Source organism: Polypterus senegalus, chromosome 8 (genome assembly GCF_016835505.1).
Source record: "Polypterus senegalus isolate Bchr_013 chromosome 8, ASM1683550v1, whole genome shotgun sequence".
NCBI lineage: Eukaryota > Metazoa > Chordata > Cladistia > Polypteriformes > Polypteridae > Polypterus > Polypterus senegalus.
Genome location: NC_053161.1, coordinates 55,408,406 through 55,430,901, shown reverse-complemented (window position 1 = coordinate 55,430,901; position 22,496 = coordinate 55,408,406). Strand labels below are relative to the sequence as shown.

At 36.6% G+C, this 22,496-nt stretch overlaps 1 protein-coding gene across 1 annotated transcript in view; it reads left to right on the top strand.

Moving 5' to 3' along the window:
* Positions 1-22,496, top strand: part of LOC120533951 (copine-8) — a 780,386-nt gene that overhangs the window by 621,270 nt on the left and 136,620 nt on the right. The gene's annotated exons all lie outside the window — the stretch shown is intronic.

The window sequence follows — 22,496 nt, the reverse complement described above, 5'->3', positions numbered from 1 at the left end:
ATAAGTTAAATACAGGAAATATTTGTATGTTATACAGTAAATGCCCTAATGAAAAGATAGGTCTTCCTATGCCCAAAGTGGTGATGATAACGAACAAAATTATAATGTTTTGAAACCACTTTTAATGCTATGCATTAGCAGAGAGCAAAGGCTATGCTCACATTACCAGGGTGAAGTGACTGAGATCTCAAGGTCTGCGTCCAGTTTAACGCAAGCATAACAACCACAGTGCACTCTTAGCCATGTATTGTGCATCCACCATAGTAGAAATGCAAACTTACATACTTGGTTAGTAATCATTAGGAATGAGTGTGGGGAGTGTGTGTTTGTGTTTTTATGTATTCCTTGTGATCTCAGTTTTTCTTCTATTCATTAATAAAATAGTTTTATAGTAAGAGTACAGTGTTGGATTTAAACAGAAAAGAATTACATTTGCTATGTCTTCAGTTATTGGAAGATAGTACCAGCAGTTTTGTGTTCCCATTAAAAATCAGTAGACTACTGGAGTTATTTGTTAATTTACTGCTATTAAAGACATTGTGAGTAAGAATTAATGGAGCACGAAAAAAAACCTTTCCTTTTTTATTTTAGAATTGGTTCCAGTATCTTACTTCATAGCTTAATATTACTGAAAAGACTGAGTGCAACTAAGTATCCAAGCATTTCTGTCCATGTTTTCTGCTCATGTTATATTTTTCTATACGTCACATGCTGTAAAGTGATCAGCAGAGAGCAAAGTCGGTTCCCAGGGCAACAGTGACAGAATCTTCTCTTCATCTGTCAGTCAGGGAAGAGTGTTTCCTGTTCATCTCATTTGAGTTCTACATCCAAAGACAATCTACTAGAAGACAGTCTTATTATTCCACAGTCTCTCTAGTGTCTGTTTTTTATCTTTGTTTATAGTTTAGGGTAAATATTATAATAATATTTGCACTAATAAAAATTAAAATACCAGTTACGTTAAAGTATATCCAATCACCCATCAATTTTCTAATCCTGCTTATCCAGAGCAGCATCACATGAAAGCTGGAGCAGGAACATTCCCTGGTTGGCAAGGTGTCAGTCTATCACAGGGGGAATACGCACCCAAAAACACATCAGAGACCAGCTTAGTAGCACCAATTCACCTAACCTAAATGTCTTTTATGGGTTGGAGGAAGTGGGAGCACCTGGAGGAGACCCATGCAGACACAGGGGCATCAAGCAAACTCCATACAGGGGGAACCCAAGACTCAAACCCCGGTCCCTTTACTGTGAAGCAGCAGAACTTTAGAAGTTTATTTCTCATTAGGGGGAAATTTGCCTTAAAATAATTACATTCATAAATAGGTAGATAAATAAATATATACACACACACACTATGTTCTGAACATGCCTAAATGAGTAAAAAGCAAGAAAAACAAAAAGAAAGAGAACTTTTGACTTGGCAGTCACAGTCACAGTGATGCATTATGCAGGCATATTTCTGTTGGTATAAAGGAGCCTCAGTAATGTTTCTTGACACACTTCTGTGGAATAATTAATTGGCTAAAAGTAGTCAGTGTTAGTGTATCAGAGAGAGAATGTGCAGTATTGTTCATAATGGCTCTCACTTTTGTTCTCTCCTTCACTACGACCTCCAGGGTGTCTACAGTGCATCCTCTAAATGAGCTTGGTCTTTTAATATGCTTGTGGATTCAGTTAGCCTCTCTTGAAGTGATGATATTAACTCAGCAACCTACACTGGCCAACACAGAGTTGTGGAAGATGTGAAGGATGTCACTTACCACAGTCTCCCAAGGAAAATTAGACTGCTCTGACCTTTCTTATATAGTCAGTCTGTGTTCTGAGACCAGTCCAACCTGTCTTTGATGTGAACCCTAAGTACTAAGAAGTGGACCACCTCTACATCCACTCCCTGAATAGTGACTGGACATGAAGGCTGTTTGCTGCAGCAAAAGTCAATAATCAGGTCTTTGGTTTTGCGGATGTTTAGATGCAGACAATTCTCTTTGCACGTAGAAACAATGACAATCACCTTTCTCCTATACTTTGTCTCATCCCCTTTATCAATACATCCTGTAAATGCAGACTCATCTGAGAATTTTTGCAAGTGACATGACTGGGTGTTATATTTATAGTCTGAGGTAAACAGAGTAAAGAGAAAAGGAGACAGGACTGTTCCTTTTGGTGTTCCATTGTTGCTCACATCATGTCAGAAACACAGTTCTTGAGTCTCACAAACTAGTCTGCCTGACAGACAAGTCCATTATCCAGGACACCACAGGCTCATCCACCTGCATATCTCTGACTTTACCTCTTAACAGGGATGGCTGGATAGTACTGAAGGTATAGGAGAAATTAAAAACATAATCCTCACAGTTCTGCCAGCTTTGTCCAGGTGAGAATAAGCCTTGTGGAGTAGACAGATACAGTATTTGCCTCCTCTACTCCAACCTTTGTCTGATAGACAAACTGCTGTGGGTCCAGGTGGACTACCACAAGAGGATATGAGATGCAAGTGGCACTGGTCTGTAGTCATTAAGTGCAGAGGTGCCTGCCTTCTTTGGAATAGGAACAATGCAGGATTTTTTCTACAGCAGCACTGTCTGAAGCTTTAGGGACTGACTGAGTAGGTGACAGAGGACATCACAAAGTTGGTCAGCACAGGCCTTAAGAACTCAAGGGCTGACTTTGTCTAGTCCCACAGCTTTTCCTGTGTGTAGTTTCCTCAGTTGTTTTACTCGGTCTTCAGTTATGGACAGCCCACACTGATGGTCAGAGGTGGACTCGTTACTGGCCATTCCAGTTGATGTAAGAGGGATGGTGTGGGGAGACTGGTCATTGGAAAATCTATTACAAAATAAGTGCATACAGATAAAAAAAACAAATACTAAAATTAAAATAAATGAAGTGTACAAAGTGAATGAAACATTTCTAAAGCCACTGCCTATTTTATCTGCAAGTGATGATATGATAGTTTTTTCAGAAAATAGCTATGGTCAGGTGCCAATGAAGAAGAAAATAAAAACCAGGGGAAAATAAACATCTAAAATTAAAAAGAAAAAAAAAATGGTTATCACTGGTAATATGTACTTGACAGACTTTTTGATTATAATACAGCCAGGATCTCTGATGAATATAAAAAATTCCAGAATTAAGAGCTGGAAATGTTATTCTACTTTATATGTACAATACAGTTCAGATGAATGTGCAATGCTATACTCAACTCAATATTACTACAATATGTAAAACAAAAAGAAATGGAGAAATGGATCCACAGGCAGAAATCTAATGCTGAAATTTTTAGAAATCATATGGTATGAGTATGCCACGTTATCATAGATCATATACCACATACCTCATGTTTCTTTCAACCACATTACATGGCAGCCCCATGAAATCTAAAAGGCACAAAATGGCAGTACTAGCAGAAAGACTGCAAGTAAAATAGTGTTTTGACAGCACTGCAGAAATAAAGAAAGACAATCATGTTTCAGATATAATCATGTTGTTGGACATTATCACTGTCGTGGTTCGGCCAACATATTCTCCCTGGCTGGTGTTCAATATGGTGTTTCTTGTTTGTTTCATGTTATTTTGTGTATTTTTTGTATTGAGGTTTATTATATCTATATGTACATTTTTTTGTGTTCATTTGTCCTTGTCCCTTGTGCTTTGTGGGTGGTCCCACAAGGAGTGGGGCCACCTGTGCATCACCACTAGGTACATCCCTCCAATTTAAGAGAGGGCCTCCCCTTGATTCTTCACGGTTCATTGAACACGCTAGGCAGTGGAGAGTTGTGGTGAGTTTTTGTTATTACTATTGCTTGTGTTTTCTGGATTTTCGACCTTGCTTTGTTTTTCAATGTCTTTGGATTTCGTTTTGGGACTGTGATTATTGATTTTTTTGAACCCTTGCTCTGTTTTTGACCATGCCTCTGGATTTCAGATTGGAACTATGTTAATTGTCATCTTTTGAACCTCTGCTCTGTTTTCGATTCTTTATTAGTACTTTGTTTGCTATGTATCGCCTAGCTCAGGGGTCCTCAATCCCAGTCCTGGAGAGCCGCAGTGGCTGCAGGTTTTTGTTCTGACCTGGTTGCTTAATTAGAAAGCAATTCTTGCCAATAAAGCACTAACAAGCTATGAAATTAAATTAACTCTGCTATGTCAGGTCATTCTCATATCCTAGATTTTCTTTCCCTTTCTATCATGCAAATGATTTGAAGGCTAAAATGGACGAGTAATTCTCAGTCCTTCACTTTTTTCTCTTCATTTTTCTTCCAAGTATTTAATTAAACCCAATAGTGCAGATAAATACACATAGGTGTAAATGTAAATAAGCTAAATGGAGAAATGCTGCTCTCTCTTGTCATTTGCCTGTTATTGATAATAAGGAGCAATTAAAATAGCTGTTTAAGACAAAATTAAGCAATACGGGCTCAAAATCACTAAAGTGAAGCAGAAGTGTTACTTTAGCAATAAGTGCTTTTTATTAAGCAACTGGGTTGGAGCAAAAACCTGCAGCCACTGCGGCTCTCCAGGACCGTGATTGAGGACCCCTGGCCTAGCCTTCTCAGATATCTCCTTCATGCTCTTTTGAGCTCTGAGGCTTGCACAGCCTTTTTCGCTAAAATAAACCTTTTATTTTATTCAACACTCATCTTGGCACTTTGGGTTCCTAGCTGGGCTATTTTGATGGTGTTTCTCCCCCTCTAGTGTACAACCGTGGAAGTGTTTTTGCAACTCAAGTAAGATCACGACAATCACCACTTCAAAGTAAAGTGTGTAGATGCACTGCAATATTCTACTTGCAGTGTGAATTTTTGATTAATACATGTGTGGAGATTCTGTGAATTGTTTCTAAAATGGTGTGCTTGAAAATTATTTTACCCACCAACTATTAGAGACAACATTGGTACCCCTGGTGTGCTTAAATAAGAGCTCCTCCCTCCTCTAAACTCGAGCCACCTTCAGCTTCCTGTACAACCTTCACAGGCCACATTTCCAGTATCGGTCAGACAACTCTTTGGCTGCTCCTATGAGGCCCATTTGTCCTTCAGGCTATGGATGTACACAATTTGGCAATATCTGTATTGTAAAAGGTAACAAACAGTATTTGAATTATTCATCTGGAGATGACAGTTTTACCTCTTACTAAAAATGTATACACTTTGGTAAGATACAAACTGTGAGTTCTTCCTTGGGTGTCCTGAGAGGTATTGGGATTTAGTTTTTCAGTATCTTAATGTATTCTTCATCATTGACTTATGCTCTTGAGGCATGCCATCTGCCTGCTAAACTACCAGCCGTCTTTTGCAAAAATCCAGACAGCTGAGCATATTTATGACATATGCATGATAAGTCCCAGCCAGATTGCATCAATTGCATCTGGCATATGTAGGAAAGTTCTGGCATAGCTTTCACATAAGCTTGTGTTGAAATTTGGAGAATTAGTATATCATGAAAGCAGATATGCTGAATAGAAACTTGTCTGATTCTAGCAGAATATTGTAATTTCTGTGCATACTTCGTGAACTGCTTAATCATCTTAGACAATTAAACAAATTTTTACCTTTTTACCATGAGTTGTAGTTATTCAGATTTCAACTTTTGAAAAGATACTGCTATTTTTCCCTTCAGCTACCTGTTTCCATTGACTGTATCCAGGGAGTTGAGCTACAATATGCCTTTTATACTTTTCAGCAGTGGTATGCTTTGTATGATGATCTTGTGAAAGGCACTGCATATTGGTATCGTTAACTTCTTTGCAATTAAATGTATTGTATATAAAGTTATTGTCTTACCAACCTTGAAACATTAAAGTGAAATGGGTTATCATCAGAGAATGAAGGAACTTGTCATGGTTCTACTTGTTTATGTTTTGTATTAACTGTTTAAGTTTCTTTTTAATGTGATTATTGTTTAATTTCATGTATTTTCTATATGTTTAATATATTTATTTATATAATCTGTATTTCTTATTATTGCGTAATTACGTTTCTGTGTGTGCATTCTTGTTCTGTTATGTCCCCCATGCTTTATGGGTAGTTCTCCAAGAGGCAGAGCCACCTGTCTGTGTCCATGTGAAACTACTACCAGCACCATAAAGTCTGTCAAGACCTACCAGTCTAATGTTGTTCATTGTTATTTATTCTTGGTGTAGGTGAGTTCTCTTTGTGTTGATTGAATATTATTTTTTATTTCATTCTCTGTATTTCTAACCTCTGCTCTGCTTTTGGCCATGATAATTGGATTTTGTTTTGGGACCATTTGTGTTTGGATTGCCTTTGTGCATATCAATTTATGCCTTTTGTGCTGTTCTCAGCATTTTGGATTTACAGAACATTTATTTTAGAAACCTTTTTTGTCTGCCAAAGACTGATGGTCACACTTTCTTTGTTTGGGGAATTTGGTACAGTTTTTTGGGGAGTTATTAGTTGATTTGGCCAGTTTCCTTTTTTGACGGTATATTCCCACTGAAGGCAGGTGGTTTCTCCTGGCACTAAACTGAATTAAATATGCCTCTGCTGGGTGCACTAGCAAAGAGTTCTGGCTTACTCCCTAGCCAGTTTGGAAGCCACTGTGAATTTCACTTTTGATGAACTCCAGTATGATAACACTAGTCATCTTTTGTATATCTGGTGCCATCTGAGATAATGCAATTGCATTGTTTTCAGAATGGAATTTACTAGCAAATTTTGGTCTGATTTGTATCTAATGTTCAGTTTAAGCTACTGTAGGCCACCAAAAACCAACACAAAGGGTATGACCACAAATTATTTCAGGTCTGGGCCCACTGCATTACCCACACCCCAGGTAGCCACACTCCAGACTTAACAAGCTGGCTTAAGGCATGCCTAAGACCAAGAATGGAGGTGTTCTATCTTAAAAGAGACAGAGGAAAAGTTTTATGTTAAGGATCTGAAGACACAGATACATGGTCAAATGTTTGTGCCTTTCTTCTTACTAAAAATACAATACCAGTCCATTGTAAACCCTTACCACTATCCAAAAAATCAAAGAATCTAGAAACAAGGCTGACAATCAAAATAACTAGAAAAGCAACAAAATAAAATGCATCACACTTAAAGTTCTTTGGACCTTGTAATCAGATAAAAATAAGTTGGGAAGGTATACAACAGTTTAAGTACCGTTGTACGGATGATGCCAGAGGCCGCATACTCCCAGAGGAATACAGGAATGTTGCCATGGCAATGAAGCATACTGAAATCCAAGAATAGCAGCCCCCTCATATAAACAAAGATGGTGTTACATAATAGGAAATATAAATAACTTGTAAAGTGAGAGATGAAAATAAAATGACGTCAAAAATTAATTGTTCATTGTAGAAACCTCTAAAATGAATACAGACATCGGCTTAAAGGGTCACAGAAAACGCACCAAAAATTAACAAATACAGTCAATCATGACAGGAGCTAAGGCTTCTTTAAAGTTAAAGGTTGCAAAATGTCCTGAAATTTAGAAAACAATCTCTAGTACCATGACAAACAAAAATAGTTTGTTTATACTTTAAGTGTTCAAAAAGAGCACAAGAAAGGAAGGTAAAACAGAGCAAAAAAAAACCAAAAAACCAGAAAAAACAGGGTTTGCCTAAATGAGGAACTGTAGAACCTCTGATGAAGGGAACAAAACCTTTATATAAAGTTTAATTAACAAACGTTGATAGTACCGAATGTTGAAATGAAAATATGGGGAATGGGGAGATGAAATAAAAAAACCTAAGTCTTTAAAGTACAGCCTTTAACAACAGCAAAAAGTTCATAAATGAGAGAATCCAACAAGAAGTACAAAGTCCAAAAAGACAAATTAAATCCAAAGGAAAGAAGGCAAACGGTATAATCAGGACAGGTAAAGCCTACAGCTGCAGTGTAACTAGAGTTAGCATACAGAGAACAAAGAAAGTAATGGACACAATCAGTAATAGATAACATTATACAATGATACATAAACAATATTATGTTCATTATAGAATAATAAAATACTAAAGGATAAGAAACAAAAACATACTCAATAACATAGAACACAAAAGAATTCACAAAAAACAACAAAATAATAAATAAAAGGCATAGGTCCTAAAGCCAGAAACAGAGCTCTCGCTTGGCCATGACACAAACATACATACATACAAATCCCAATTAGGTTGAAACTGATTGTGATGTCAGCAAACCTTGAGCCGGAAACCGTGTTGTGGAACCAGCATGCACCCATTCAATCCCAAGAGGAAATAGGAAAAAATGCTAAAACTGACTGCCTTTTTCCAGTCCTTGATGGTTTTATGGCGTTGATTATTGGCTAATATGTGAAGTTACTCATCTTCTGGCCAATGTTCCCTGGTACCGCGGATGGAAATAGCGGTTGAGTTAACAACAGTGCCCCCTCTCGACCCGGGGTGGCATTGGTTACCTGGGGAAAGCCTTGAGGATATGAAAAAAAACTCAGACCCAGCCCAGACCATAGACCTCTTCCTTCTGGGCAGTGTACAGTGTTACATAGGTTTCTTCTGGACCATTTAATAACAAGATTAACTTGTTTCATCCTTCAATTCCAAGCCTCCAAAGTTTTTCTTCTGTGTTTCCTATAACAGTGCCAGGACACAGAGAAAAGAAACAGAATTGAAGAGGGGTTAATAGTTATTGAATTGCTTGTATTTTTATACAAATGTGTACCAGCTAATCAGCAGCTCCAGTCAGAGTATGCTGTACTAAAGCAGGGAATCTTCAGCCTGGATTTAAAGGCTGAGACTGAAGGGGCAACTCTTATATAACCAGGCAAATTGTTCCACAGCTTTGGGGCACTGAAGCTAAATGTTTTGCTCAACTTCATACTGATGATTGGAATATTTAGTAGACCTGAATCATAAGATGCATGCTGGTTTGTATGTAGTGATAAGGTCAAATAAGTAAGTTGTACCTAGGCCATTGAAATCGTTATATGTAGTATGTGTACAACTATGTGGTTGTACTTTCAGGTTCTAGTTATAATTATTGTGGCAGCATTTTTAATTATCTGAAAGCTGTAAAGAAAATCATTTGAACAACCTGTGAATAACACATTTTGGTAGTCAATTCTAGTAAAGGTAGATGTATTAATCCGCTTTTTTGTATTTTCCACATCTAGAAACTGCCTTAATCAGTCTAATCTTTTAATTGGAAAAAGGGTTATAATACTGTTGTAATGTGTATGGTTAAACATACACTAATATTGAAGATAATATCTAAATTGCATACTGATTCAACAAAGCTGTGATTTAGGATTACTGATTTTAAAAATGACTGATTTATTTTTGCAGAGGAAATACATTTTTTATATTCTTTTCTGAAGTATTCTGCATATTATTATTCATTTTCTTTTATGATTTATTTATTTTATCATTAACAACAGTAATGTCGTCATATCACCATTTTGACGTGGAGATTTCATTGCAAGAATTATTATTCTGATCATTTTGTGTATATTGTCAAGCAAATGCAGTCTAAGATGGCGACAGTGTTTGTTTGGTGTCCAAGTTTATGGATGAAATTCTAAACAAAACTCTCTTGGTGCATAGCAGTTTTTTCTGGAACTGCTCTTTAAGTATCCAGGACTTTCTTTTTCATGTTTGACAACATTTTTTGACTAATGATTTTGAAACTGATGCTAGCATTTGGCTCCTTAGATTTTGATCTCTGCTTGTTTAAAAGTGGTCAGGTTGTTTTCTGTCTTGACCTACAAAGATTGTTGCAGTAACTAGACATTGTTGCTTTCTTTGATATCCCCAATCATCAACATTTTTTTTTCTGTTTTCAAAAACAATTATTTTTATACACTCTTTAACTTGCTGAAATAATTAAACATTAAAATAATAAATGACAATAACTTGATTGGTTTATTGACTAAACAAATTAGTTAATTAAAGACCATCCAAAACAGGAAAAGGAAAGGGGAAGCCCCAGGCAAAAAGAACTAACTCAGTTCTCCTGCAGTTAACTTGGAGCCTACAATAATCCTAAATAGGATGCCTAACTGGCATTCCTGTGAGTGAATACCTGCAGTATAGGGAGCCCTGCCTCCTTGGGCTTCTCAGAAGGAAAGAAAGGCAAAAAGCAAGCTGAAACAAATTAATTAACAAACTAATGAAAGAAAGGTATAAAATGGTAAAACAAATGAGAAAACGTAATAAAAAAACAACATCATCAATAATCATAATAATAATTAATACAACCAAAACAATTTACAAATTAAAATAAAATCAACAATAGCCAATGCTAAGGCCAAAGATGATGCCCAGGCAAAACCATGAAAATTGCAATACTCTCATATATGTGTGGAAACTGACACGTTTTCCAACTGTGTAGAATTTTGCCGGATTTTCAAAGGTTCATCTCACAATCACACATTGGATATAATTATTACTTTTTGGGGTTGACATTCCACAATTTGTGTATTATTCCACTAAATTATCATTACTTAATTACATTTGCGTTATTCCTGCTCTCAACAATAGAATCACAGATTAAATGGAGAACACTTTGACATGTAAATTTCTAATCTGTATCAAAAATTGTGGACATTGTGCAAAACTCAAACTTTATGCTGGGGAACAATAATGATGAGCTGGTATAATCATAATGTGTCTCTGAAGATGATGTGCCACTACAAGGAGACAGACAAGTAATAGATATTTAGCAACTGAGAACAGACATTAGGCTTAGCAAGAGTTAATACCAGAGAGTCAGCCATGCTTTAACATAGGTTTGACATGCTAACTAAGACATCATAGTACAAAAAACACTAGCCAGGAGTCAAAGAACAAAAATAACCATTTAAAAAGGCACATTCTAAGATTTTTTCTTTTATCTGTCTGTATTCATGGATGCTTTAGGGGTGGTAATGCTTCTTATTTAAAGAATGACACCCATGTTATCACATGCAGTACACTTCCATTTACTTTCCGTAAAAAAATGATGACGTCTATAACCAAAACAACATTGCGTTTCATAAAATGTGATTATAATTCAGAATTTAATTATTGCACATGGACCATTTTTTAAATGTCAAACAGTTCCCTATAACAACAAACACATAAATATATCTGAAAGTAAAGATATATGCTGGAGATACGCAAGGAAACTGAACTATAACAAAAGGAGGCCTTAGGTTACAGCATCCCCACCTAACTGACATGTAGAGTGAGGTTTTCTTTTTCATTGTTGTCTGTCCATCCCAGAATCATGCAGTGGTTTGCCAGAATATCTTTGAAGTCACTCAAAAGTTGTTCTCCACGTTCTCTCCACCCACTCGTGGGCTTTTGCGTAAACTAATGTGACTGTTGCCTTTTTGTCCCAGGAAATTAAGCATTTTATCTAGAACAGAATTAATGGTCTCATTTTTTTAATTTTTATACATAAACTGTAGCATCATGTCTGATTACATGAATTTACGTGAAAGTTTTTTTTTTTTTTACACAAATTACATTTACTTCCAGACTGAAAGCAAATAACAACACATTGGGTTGTGCGTCTTTCAAGCTTGTGCAACAAAATAAAAAGAAGATTTGTTTTCATGTTTTTAGGTCACATGGGCTGTGTTCAAATGTGCTTGCTTGAATATTTCTTGTTTTCTGGTTTAACAATGTGCACCTTTTCTCTACTATTCCATGCCTACATATGCAGTACACTCTAATGAAACTGGATTTTCTTTGCAATGTTTAGGATTATCAATAACAACATTTATTTATATAGTGCCTTCCAGATAACAAAGACAGACAATTATCAAATAAACACATTATTGCAAGGATCTGATGGTCAGGGGGAAAGGATAAAAAAACTCCAGTGGAGAAAAAAAACCCTCTGTGGTTCCATGACCAAAAGTCAATACAAGCCATGCTTGGCATTCTATAATATATCTAAATTACAAAAAACAAAAGAGTGAGTCAGTCTATGAAGCTGTCATTAAGGATGTGATCTCAGTGTTCCTCTTTCTTCCACTAGCCTAAAGCAATTTGTTTATGTTTATTGCATGGAAATTGCAAAGTTTAACAATATATGGCCCATTGCTGTTTCAGCAAAACAGATGGGTCAAAACATTTTAATGCCAGAATTAAATATAATAAACAACCAAATATGTTAGAGGAAGAAGTTTATTTTACAGTCACTGACATTTTTTGATTTCCATGTGTTCCAGTACACAGTCGTCATCTGGAATCTCTCAGGCAGCTAGCTATTAGTGTACCTGGCAGGAAATTAGTTATCCATACTTAAGTAGTGGTCAGAATATTTTGGAAATAACTCTTTTAAATTTAGCTTTGTAGTAAGAAGAATCTTGCTGTGGGGATGCTCCAATGTCTAAATGCTCATCAATAAATGGTATATATCTGCAGTGGAGATGAACTGGCACAATTTGACCTTTTTCTTGCACTTTCTTATATTTTAAAGGAACAATTTTTACTGACATTAAATTATACTTAATGTAGGTTATCTTGTGCAAAGACTTCAGGCTGTCAGTAGTTTCTGAAAAAAATGGTTTTACACTTTGGGAGAATATATTCTTTTATAGTAGTAGATCAAAAAATATTTGAAGAATAATAATAAAATTTTGGTGAGTTAAGAAGTGGCATTGCATTTTACTGTCTGGTTTATAAGCACACACTTAGCAACAGAGAACTTCTGCAGAATTTTACTGTATTTTGGTTTTCTGAAATATGTTAAGTGTCATTACAAAACATGCATACCACAAAACAGAAAAGGTGATCAGTCTGTGTGCTGCAGCCCTTATTTTTTTCCAGCTGTTTACACTTTAGGGCAGAGTGCTGGCTGTGACGTAGGGATCTGCACTGGTAATCAGGAGGTTGCTGATTTGAATCCTGTAAATGTCAAAAGTGATTCTACTCCGTTGAGCCCCTGAGCAAGGCTCTTAACCTGCAATTGCTCCGTCCTGGGTATGACGTTAATCTGCATCCAGCCCTGCATGTAGGCCCTCCAACCTGCAGGGAAAAACTTGGGGGTTGGTGGCAGAATTGGCACTCCAGCCATCATATAAAACTTCATACTGGTTCCATTCCATCTGAACTAGTGTGGTGCTGAGGTGTCACCCATTGCATGGCTGCACTGGGGTCCTAATCTGGAATCCTGAAGGTTTGTCATATGGTGGGTGCAGCAATGCGCTGTCTCAGTGTGTGCTCCTAACCTGTTTACACTTCATCAGATCTGTGAGTTAAGAAATAAGCGTGGGTGATAGAGTCATTGAAAAATGATAGTTGCAAGCAATATTTGTAATTGTATTATGACTGTGCTCTTTCAATTTAGTCCTCACGGATTTCTCATGCAAAAAGTGTTTTTCCTGAAGAGATCGTACTTTTTCTCAAACTCTAAGGACAATAATAGATAGATAGATAGATACTTTATTAATCCCAAGGGGAAATTCACATAATCCAGCAGCAGTATACTGATACAAAGAAACAATATTAAATTAAATAGTAATAAAAATGAAAAGAATTAAAATAAAATTAATGTTCGCATTTACTCCCGGGTGGAATTGAAGAGTCGCATAGTGTGGGGGAGGAACGATCTCCTTAGTCTGTCAGTGGAACAGGACAGTGACAAAAGTCTGTCACTGAAGCTACTCCTCTGTCTGGAGATGACACTGTTAAGTGGATGCAGTGGATTCTTCATGATTGACAGGAGTTTGCTTAGTGCCCGTCGCTCTGCCACAGATGTTAAACTGTCCAACTTTAATCCTACAATGGAGCCTGCCTTCTTAACAAGTTTGTCCAGGCGTGAGGCGTCTTTCATCTTTATGCTGCCACCCCAGCACACCACCGCGTAGAAGAGGGCACTCGCCACAACCGTCTGGTAGAACATCTGCAGCATCTTACTGCAGATGTTGAAGGATGCCAACCTTCTCAGAAAGTATAGTCTGCTCTGACCTTTCTTACATAGAGCATCAGTATTGGCAGTCCAGTCCAATTTGTCATCCAGCTGCACTCCCAGATATTTATAGGTCTGCACCCTCTGCACACAGTCACCTCTGATGATCACAGGGTCCATGAGGGGCCTGGGCCTCCTAAAATCCACCACCAGCTCCTTGGTCTTGCTGGTGTTAAGGTGTAAGTGGTTTGAGTCGCACCATTTAACAAAGTCTTTGATTAACTTTCTGTACTCCTCCTCCTGCCCACTCCTGATGCAGCCCACAATAGCAGTGTCATCAGCGAACTTTTGCACGTGGCAGGACTCGAGTCATATTGGAAGTCTGATGTATATAGATTGAACAGGACCGGAGAAAGTACAGTCCCCTGCGTGCCCCTGTATTGCTGCACACAATGTCAGACCTGCAGTTCCCAAGACGCACATATTGAGGTCTGTCTGTAAGATAGTCCACAATCCATGCCACAAGGTGTGAATCTACTCCCATCTCAGTCAGCTTGTCTCTAAGGAGCAGAGGTTGGATGGTGTTGAAGGCGCTAGAGAAGTCCAAAACATAATTCTTACAGCACCACTGCCTCTGTCCAGGTGGGAGAGGGATCGATGAAGCATATAGATGATGGCATCCTCCGCTCCCACCTTCTCCTGGTATCACGAACTGCAGAGGGTCGAGGCGTGGCGGACCTGTGGCCTCAGGTGGTGAAGCAGCAGCCGCTCCATGGTCTTCATCAGATGTGACGTCAGAGCAACAGGCGGAAGTCATTCAGCTCACTAGGACGTGATACGTGATACAAGATGTTTTCCAAAGCCTGGGACTCTCCCTGTTCCAGGCTCAGGTTGAAGATGCGCTGTAGAGGACTCCCCAGTTCCAACGCACAGGCCTTCAGCAATCGTGGCGATACACCATCTGGACCCGCTGCTTTGCTGGCACAAAGTCTTTTCAGCTCTCTGCTCACCTGGGCTGCTGTAATTGTGGGTGGGGATGTCTCACCTATGCTGGTATCAGCAGAAGGATGGTTGGAGGATGCAGTACTCGAGGTGAGAGTGGGTTACTGTGATCAAACCTATTAAAGAAGTTGTTCATTTGGTTTGCTCTCTCCACGTCTGTCTCGATGCGGCACCCCGCTTGAGCTGCAGCCAGTGATAATCTTCATCCCATCCCACACTTCCTTCATACTGTTGTTCTGCAACTTCTGCTCCAGCTTTCTCCTGTACTGCTCTTTCGCCGCCCTGAGCTGGACTCGGAGTTCCTTCTGCACGCACTTCAGCTCATGCTTATCACCACCTTTAAAAGCCCTTTTCTTCTGGTTCAAAAGGCCCTTGATGTCACTTGTAATCCATGGCTTGTTGTTAGCATAGCAGCATACTGTTCTTACTGGAACTACAATGTCCATACAGAAGTTGATGTAATCAGTTGTGCATTCAACAGCCTCTTCAATGTTCTCACTATGTGATCTCAGCAATATATCCCAGTCTGTAGTTCCAAAGCAGTCTCTCAGAGCCTGCTCTGCCTCAGGGGACCACTTCGTCTTACAGACCTTACATTTGTTTAAGAAATGACATTTAATCAAAATAATAATGAGCCAATCACTTAACTAGCAAAATAGCTATTAGTAGCACCTCAAATTTTATTGGTTATAGATGTAAAGTGCACATTTTGTAATTGTTTTGAGTAAATTGTGCATAAAATTAGGTAATTTGTCAAGAGGTCTAAAAGTATTTTTTTTTCTTTTTGGAGAAGACACCAAGGGTGTTATAGGTATAAGAAACAGCCTAAAGGTAATTGTGAACTGGCAGGAGAAAGGTGACCAGGAGCTAATCACGTAAATGGAGAAACAAAGTCAGAGCTGGGCAAGAGTCCTAACCAGTGAGTCAAAACAGAATCCAAGCAAAACTAATTAAAGGAAATCAAGGATGAAGAAAAGGTCAAAAGTAAAACTACCCAACACTAGGCTTACTTTCTAAAAAGTTAACTAAAAATATATATATACATATGATTTTCCCAAAAAGAAGTATCCATAGAGTTATGTCAGCATATGGGTCATCCCTGTATGTGTCTATACAGGAGTTAACTTGACATCACACGAAGAGAACAGTGGCAACCCCAAAAATGACATTGAGGGAAACAGAGAATTGTCACACGAATATAAAATAAAATATAACAAATTTTTAAAGAAAAGATTACAGAAACTAATTGTCTCAACAAGTTGAGATGCCTGCGCCACCTCCACCTACTCAAAGCTTCATGATGCTCCAACAATGATGGATGGATTAAAAGGCAGAACTCTACGTGACCATCTTCATCAAACCCTTCCGTGAGAGCCTAAATCCAAAGAGGACTGTTTCATTTATGTTAGGTAGAATGCCCAGAGGGGACTGGGTGGTCTCATGGTCTGGAATCCCTACAGATTTTATTTTATTCTCTAGCCGTCTGGAGTTTTTATTTTGTTTTTTCTGTCCCCCCTGGCCATTGAACCTTACTCTTATTCGATGTTAATTAATGTTGATTTATATTCTTTTTCTTATTGTGTCTTTTATTTTTCTATTCTTTATTATGTAAAGCACTTTGAGCTACTGTTTGTATGAAAATGTGCTATATAAATAAATGTTGTTGTTGTTGATGTTGATGAAGGTATTAAAAAGGAAAAAGATTCATAACAGATGGCTTAATTGCAAAATTAATTACTATTATTCTAAAATTAAAGAAATAGCTCACTCAGAACTTTTTTTCTAACCTACTGTGTACTACCTACCACTTTTCTAACTGAATCCTGTTCATTTTTTTAATAAAGCCGATTTTTTGAACATTTTTCTGCTGCAAAGTATTTAAGAAATAAACTATTATAGCTTAAATGTTTCTCAGGAGGCAATTTCTAATGACTGTCTTCATTTGAAACTCTAGGCCTGACTGAAACACTCTTAGGATTTCAGTGTTTGAATTAAGTGGGCCAGCCTTTTGATGATGAATAGTTTAAATGGGGTCAAGATCAAACCACAGCCCAGAATGATCTTGGAATTCATTCTCCACTTAAAGCAGTTTCTGGAGTTTTTAACTAAAATATGTTTTTGTGAAAATGTGTTAAATATCTGACTGAAATATTAGAAAAGATAAAAATTTCTATATACTTATGATATATTTATATTTTAATATGCAACTCTCCTTCATGCTGGGTTTAATATACAGTTTATAATATACAGCCATTTCCCATTTTATGTTAATTTGTGAAACAATTTTTGGTTATAGTGATGAAGTAAAGTGTTCCTGCTACTTGATACTGTTTTCTGTGCAAGTATATGTGGGCACAAATAGTACACTTACTTTCATTTTCATTCTGAAATAATATATTATTTACATATATCTCTATAGCTGTGTTTACAGTTACAAATGGCTTAAACAGTTTCTCAGTTTGGTTTTCATTATTTTGATTTAATCCACTGATAAAGATGGCACCTAACAGGCCAAGTTTAGACTACTAAGTATACTGTAAAAGCATCCTTGGTTCTCTTAGATACAAAATGAAAGTGTTCATGTTTAGACAAGAAAATGTTTGCATTGATTTGTGAGTCAATTGAAATGTGTACTCTTTATAATTAAAGTGTACTTAGGATATCTTAAAGACATTTGCTAGAATAAATTATGTTTTGTAACTCTCAGAGACCAAACCTTACGTTTCTTTGCACTTATCAGCAGGGCTTCTGGAACCGGTCCCCATGCCAACAGTTATTCTAAAGTATATTCTTGTGTCCTCTTTTCAATGTCTTTTCTCCTCTGCATATGCTTTTTTTGTGGTCTGTCCCAGAGAATAGCTTAAATGTGGGATTTTGATGTAAAGTTCAAACTGAAAAGAAATGTTTTTTAGAGGTATATAAACTTGCATACATTAATCTTATCAGGTTGGACTAAACCATGTCCCAGATATGGCTGCATTAACTGGAAGGTGTGCTGGTAAATTGGTGAGAAGTGTTTAAATGCTGCACCCTCCAGATATAATAAAATATTAGTGCAAGTGTGGCCAAGTAATTAGATGACATGGAATTTGCCTGCAAAGTGTGCAGAGTTGCAATAAAAAGTTTCTTTTTGGACTTTAATCTTACAAATCATCAGTAAACATTTTTAATAATCTTTAAAATTTCACTTTCTCTGATTGTCAATGGTAGTTTTTTTATTTTTTTAACTTACTCATTTCTCTGATTCAAAACATTATCAGCACACATAGAATCCTAAATTATGTACTCGAAGTAACTGCCTAAGAAACCTACTTTTAAAAATATTGCTTAGGCAAAGAGTAGACATTCATAAAGAAAACTTTGGTTCCAAAAAGACAGTGTTGATGTCTAGCAGATATTTCCAGATCAGTGGCACATTAGATAATTCCCCACTACTTTAGGATTGTGCAGTCACAGGTCTAATATTTGCATTTGAATTTAACTGTCACTGAGATGCATCTAATAGAAACCACAAATCCATGTTTTTAGTCAAAAAAACAAAACAAAGGCCTGAGGGAAAGATAGAATTCATGATGAAAAGGAGAAATTTTCACTAGCAGATCTTAGGCAATAAAACATCATAGAAACACACTTCTATCTCCATTTCAGGAGTGCAGAGGACTGATGTTTAAAGGGATCTCCCTTTTTATTCCCATCAAATACTTCTTGAACGTTTCAGTAAAAGAATAATTTAAAGTTGTTAGTACAGGGGCATGTAGTTTTGGCAGCCAAGGCACATTCAGAGCAGGCTGTCTCTCTAAATTATGAGTTTGCATTTAGGACTATATTCATCAGGATCCACCAGGATGTATCAGTGGAAGTCAATGACAGCATTTTGGTGTTATTCCTATTGTAATTGCGGACAGGTCAGAAAAAAAGTTCTGGCAGTGGAGATGAAAGATCTGACTTGAAGGGCTCAGCACAGGAATAGAAGATACACCAGCAGATCTGTAGCTGTGAATTCCTTTCTTTAAAATGATGGCACTAGTCTTTAGACCTTAAACCATTTTTCCTTCTTTTCTTTTGTTATTTCTAAATTTGCCACACTTTTGAAGAGCCTTTTAAAATTCCAATCCCATCTCCTTTCTTTTTCTTTCCCTTATAAATTCTCTCATAGTATTCCTTCTGTGATTTTTTTTTTATGTCTGAGACCTGTGACTCAGATGTTGCTGTTATGCCACACTTGAAATTGAAATGAAGAGAGCTCGCACACAGCACACAAACCAGTTACACAAAGAGCATCAGAATGTTTCCAAACTGCATATGTAATAAAATAAAAGAGGTATCAATAATCTAAAAAAGTGTTGCCATGAGAAGAAAGCAAGATAGTTTGGAAAAGACATGGGAGAGAAATACATTGGTGGATCCTATTGATTGCTGGATTACCCAGCACTCATCATTTTAGGACCATACAGGTTCTCTATATCTTTATTACTTTACATTGACTTTCTTTTTCTTTCTTTCTTTCTTTCTTTCTTTCTTTCTTTCTTTCTTTCTTTCTTTCTTTCTAAATAAAATAAAGCCCACAATTCCATAGTTTGTGTTGTGATGCCTTTTACTTTAAGTGGGCCAGTCATTGTCATCATCATCATCATCATTATTATTATTATTATTATTATTATTATTATTATTATTATTATTATTATTATTATAAGGTGTCAGCGTAGAAGAAACATCATAAAACTAAATTCTGAAGGGATTAAAATGTCAATCTAGCTAATAAATTTAAATGAATTCATCAACAAGAATAAAAAGATGTCTGAGAGAACATTTTTTATAAATATTCAACAACATTCCTGTGAAAGATATTAGATACAAAAGCTACATTGGGCTCCACAGGTCTCCTTCCCAGCTCTCCATATCCTATATTCAGGAACACTGATTAAATTTATAATACATCACACAGCAATGTCCAGTATAGCCTTGAAACTTTGAGGATACATTTTTGACTCATTATGATGGTTGCAGCTAAAGCAAAATATGATTGAAGAGGCCTCAACATTTTGTAGAATCAGCAGATTACAGTGTTTATATCCAAAGACAATTGTAGGTTTGGCTGCAAAAGATTCCCAAAATAAAGGGAACTTTTGGCAGGTATCATAAAAGAGACTAGATGTACTGTAACTAAAATTATACAATTTCATTGTTATTTGAAGATGCAAGAATTTCACTGTACTTTAGCACATTACAATAAAGTTGAAATGTTTGGAGGGCTGAAGAAACAATTACATGCTACAAGTGAAGACTGTGGATGAACCAAGAGTAGTGGTTGTGCAGAGCAAAATGTGAGAGCTGAGGAGGAATAGCTCAGCTGATGTCAAAAAGAAACACTCTGCTTAAACTATTTAGACACAGTTTCTGTGTGCACGACTGTAGGAGCAGCATAAAGGAGCTGCTTCTGAGTGCCTTTGTAATTCAGATGCAAGTCTGTGGCTAGCCACTGGCAGTTACCAGGGTGCAAATGCCTGGAATGGGTTGTGTTGTGGTGTGATTATATAAAAAAACAGCAAGTAAAAAGGAAGAAGGTGGAGCATGGGCAGGAAATATGGACAAATTTGTTGGGTGATCCTAAAAAAACATAGGCAACAAACAGCATCAGAAAATCATGCTACGGCAACTGGGTAAGATAGCAAAAGATAAACAAAATTCATTATCAACCATTCCTTGTAATATTATCAGTTTCCGATTTGCTTTTGAGGGCTGATTTTTTAAGCCATGCACCTCCAGATACACCTGGAGGTGACGGCATGACAAGAAAATGACTAAATAAGCTGAAAACTGAAGCTGTATGAAGATTGATATTGGTTTAGTACTGACGCATCAATCGCTGAAAGAAAATGGATTGCAATTTAGATAGACAGAAGTAGACAATAGTAACAAGACACTCTGGAATAAGAAGAAGTAAAAGCCAGAAACGTTTAATTGAAACACAAGCGTAAACAGCTGGAAAATACATCTGTAAATAGACAGATAAGGATGGAGGAGGGATAACAAATACAACAGATAAATCCTGGAATGTGAATAGATATGAAGTTGACTAATAGTTAGAAAATAGTTCCTGAGTGCTTATACCCAGTCTGACCCAGGGCTCCATCAATAGGGAGGGAAAAGTTATTAAACAAGTGAATCTGCACATACCATGTCAGCAGCCATCCAAACATTCTCTGAATCAAATGGCAAATCAGAAACGTGTAAAAAATCACAGGAATAGAATAAAGCTTATGAAATATGCTTTAGGTAGACTGTGAGGGGCAAGTTATGTACTTGTTATGTGCTTTAACATGATTGTCTTTTATATATTTTATTTGTTTTACAAGGATAATTGCTGGTAATAATTCTGAATTTTAATTTTTCCTTAAAGAAATATGTTCTGAAGTCATTATTGCTAAAAATTGTTCAAGAACATACTGTACATTGAAGTAAAAAATAAATAGGTAATCCAAAATACTAATTTAACCTTATTCAAGTAATGCATAAGTAATATGTATTTTTTAACACAGTTAATAAATTCATTGGCACATTTTGGCTTTTTATCAGTCCCAACATTTTTGCTAATGATAATCAAATGGAGTCATAGTCCTAAACAGTTTGACTTATTCCCTTGATATAGTCATATCAGTATGCATTCAGGTGCTTATGGAAATTCAGTACTTTTGTATTTTGAAAGCATAAATAAAAATAATCAAAGATTCATGTAGTATAATTATGTGATGATCTAAAGTTTGAAAGGTACATACAATATTGATCATCATATTTTGCTAATGTATTTTTATACTATACTACATTTCCAAGGAAGTTTTTTACTGATAATGGTGATGCTAACTGCTCTAATTGCCACATACAATGTGTGTTGGGGGGAGAATATTAATGCCACAAATGCTCAGGTATGTAAGCTGCTTTAAGAGAGGATATCATTAAAGTTATTGCAATGTTTCAGTAATTTAAATCATTGAGAAAAACCTAAACAAGACATTGTTGAGTGAGATCAGGGGTCTGTTTAAGGAATCATATAATAATGTTAGTTAGGGCATCCTATTACTTTAATTTGTTTTCTATTATACTCATACAACAGTTTATTAACTTATTGGGACTCCCCAGGTGCCGTCATGCCATTTTAAATGAGGTGTTTGGACTTCTCAATGCAATGTTTACACTATTGTAAATAGTTTTCTCCATTATCTGTTTTCTTGGTATTATCTTCGTTTATGTGTTTTTGCTAGTCATTCATCTCATCACCTATCTCTTCATGTATCCATTTATCCATGCTACAGGGCAGCATTAGCAATAGTAACAACCAGTAATCTAATATTTCAGATTAATGTTTCAAGAAAAGCTGTACTTTACAATTATTTCAAATTTTATTTTAACACTGATACAACTACAATGTTTTCATTCTGTCCACCAACTGTCATTTTCTGTCTGAGAGCAGTTGGCTGTCATACAGTATATTTGTTGCTGTTCAGAAAAGAGCAATATAAGAACGAGTGGATGCTTATTATTTGATTATGTTTGCGCTAAAAGAAATACACAAAAGAAACTGATATGTAGTTAAGAAAGAAATAACCTGTGAAAAGATACCTCTGAGCAAGTAATTGGGGCTATGAC